This window comes from Varanus komodoensis, unplaced genomic scaffold (genome assembly GCF_004798865.1).
Source record: "Varanus komodoensis strain SLA01 unplaced genomic scaffold, ASM479886v1 scaffold4, whole genome shotgun sequence".
NCBI classification, from domain to species: domain Eukaryota; kingdom Metazoa; phylum Chordata; class Lepidosauria; order Squamata; family Varanidae; genus Varanus; species Varanus komodoensis.
Window position 1 is genome coordinate 16,335,589 of NW_025335941.1, and position 3,165 is coordinate 16,338,753.

Sequence of the window (3,165 nt, forward strand, 5' to 3'; positions counted from 1 at the left end):
TAAAAAATAAAAGGATGGGGGAACAATACTATTGACATCCTTGGGTCCTTTGAGGGGCAGCGAGTTCTACAAAGACCAAAAAAACTGTTATGAAAAACACGGGTGGGCCTAAACCAATGGATGACTGTAGCTTTGGGCTAGATGAAGGCAAAACGTACTGAAGTTTAATCCAAAATAATTTTGTTTTGATTTGTTTTGTTTTTTTTGTGGGGAGGGGGTGTGGTTCTGGTAATTTAGGAGATGATTGTGTTCCCTTTTAAGAAACAGGTTTGCAGCTTGAGGGTACTACTGTATGTCCAGACAACAGTGATCACAAGTGCCTCTTATCATTTTCATCCTGTTATGTCACCTATCCCCTTTCCTGGGGTAACAATACCTGGTCTCTGTCCTTTACTCTCTCCTCTCCAATTTCTTCAATTTCTTTACTGCTCACTAACCAAAACTCTCATCACAAAACAAACTTAAAGCTTTAAAATACAATGAAACAGAAACATAATAATATCAAAAAACATACATGAAAAACCAAATAAAACCAAAGGAACAACCAAGATAGACGCCAGTACTAAGTTCAACAATGCACTGATGAAATATCCCTGGACTAAAAAGCCTGAGATAATAAAAAGGTCTTCATCCAACAAGGAATTCAACAGTGCCAGACGAGCCTCCTTGGGGAAGAATATTGCACAATCTGGATTCCCATCACTGAAAAGTCCCTCTTTACTTCACACAATTGAATGTGGGCCACTGGAGAAGAGCCTCTGAAGAATATTTTACTATTAGAGTTAGAATTAAGGATATGATTAAGATTAGAATTATTTAGGGTTAGGATAAACAGTTAAGATTATTTTAGGGTTAGGGCAATGGTATTAAGTAGTACAATTCATTTTGTCAACAACTCCTGCTTCTGCTGCCTGTGGAGAAGCAGCCAGTCTGGTTATGGGATTGGAGCCAAGTGGGGAGCCAAAAACCAGGAGCCTTCTTTTCACACATATCCCCATCAGGTAGAGATGCTGAAAGCTCCAGCAGACTCACTTCCCTCAACTTTCCATATGCAAGCAGTTGCTAAAGTCTGTGTGCTTCTGCTCCAAGGGACTTGAGTTCCTGAAGGATGCTTTCTGGAAGATGGCAACATTATCCTCCACTTCAGTCAAGCCATGTATCTGGCACAGTTCACCAGCCTCCTCAAGCATGTCCATGGCCAGCAGCTGGGCCAACTGAGCCAAAGAGAAGCATCCATTTCTGGCACTGATGCAGGGTGCAACCTGGTAGGTAGGGCAGCACTCAGGGCAGGCAGAGGAGGCGGGCAAATTCTTGCTCCAAGAATTCCCAGCGTATGGCCAGGGCTGTGCAGAGTCAAGGAAAGCTTGGATGGCAACCAGGACTTGAAGACCTGCCAGAGCTTTTGATGAATACACAGTGTAGAGCAGTAAGCACACTTACAAACACGGCTCAACAGCAGTAAGTGCACAACAGGGCAGCAAAACTCTCCTGCACCTGTGTATGGCGCATGTGTCTGTTCCAAGTGACCAGCCAGCTGGACAATCACTAGCATCTAGCAGGGAGATGAGTTGGATGTTTGAGCAGGGTGGCACAGCTGGCCAGAGATGAGCTGCAGCATCAAGACAAGGCAGAAGGCAGCAGTTGCTCATGAGGTGGTCACTGCAAGCTGTGTAACTATAATGTGCTTTATGTAGGGCTGTCCCTGAAGACATCAGGTTGGGCAGAATGCAGCTGCCAGAGTAGACCGGAGATAGCAAATCAGATCAACCCTTTCCCACAGGACTTGGCAATTTCAGACAGACTGGAAGAAACAAGTTAAACATGACTGCTCTAAGCCTTAGTAGCCATCGGTCCATTCTGAACTACTAGTGATTTGCCACATACTTTTGGCAGCAAACCTGTGACTTTTTCCCCCCAAGAGTAAAATTAGCAATGAGGAAAGCAGCCTGTGGGCTGCATGTTACCCATGAGCTACTGTGGGGTAGTTCCTTTCAGTTCAAGGTGCTATTTTTATCTTTAAACACCAGATGGCATATCAAGAATCACTTTGGCAATTTCCAAAGTCTTTTTGAGCAGTGTTGAGATCAGAGATGTTCATTTTCTTTTGAAACAAACCAGTTTCTCACCAGGCAGATTCACACTATAAGGTCATCATAAGTCAGGGCTGACTTGATGGCACATAACAACAGGTTCATGCTACAGAGTGAAATATTACCACTGTGGGTCTTTTGTGTCCTCTGGACCCAGTTTCCAAGTTTCTGCATAGCAATTTCTGAAACCACAAAAAGGATCAACTGTTTGTTCCAAGATTTCTACATTTCACCACAGTTTCTCTGCTCATCCATACCTGGGATTTCCATTTTACTATTGCTGGAATGGGAGCACCACAGAGTCCTCTGGCAAGAGCAACCACAGAATTGGCCTGTGATTTATACTGCCCTCAGCTACCTACCAACAGATGCTAATTTAAAAACACTGCTGCAAACATGGAGACAATACACAGAAAGGGGAGATCATGGGGTTGGGAGAGAAAATATATTTTAATTTAATAAAAATATCTGTGGAGGTTAGAGTGGTTGGGAAGAGCAGCAGACATGCAGATACACCTGTGAGGGTGAGGGGAATTCATTCCAGGATTGCAATGTACCAAATAGGAGGAGGCTGCTGTGGTCCATAGGCAAGAATAGAAAAAGGATGGGCATTTTAATCATGGGAGTTGCTAGGATATGTGATGAGTGCAGGTGGAGGAACAAGGAGTGCGGAAACTGTTCTGCCCAGGTAATCACACAATCACCTGGCTGGTGACTTTGGGCAAAAAGCCATATGGAATGGAAACAGCACAGAATTGATTGACATGTCATGTGAACCCAGCCACTATGTCTGAACTTGGAAAATCTGATTTGATCCTGACTTGTTCCAAGCCACTGTATAAACAAGCCATAGTTATTCAAGTTCAAACATGCCAAAGAACTGTGGTTTGTAAGCAGCCATGCAAGACAAGAGTAAGATAACTAACAGAGCCAAAATTATAGTTTCCCAAAATGTTTAGCCAAGTACCTGTGTGAAGAAGCCCTTAGAAGACATTTTTTCAGAAGCAAAGAAAATGAAGGGTTTTTAACTGTAAAATTTAAATTCAAAAATAATTCCAGACATGAACTGCTGATG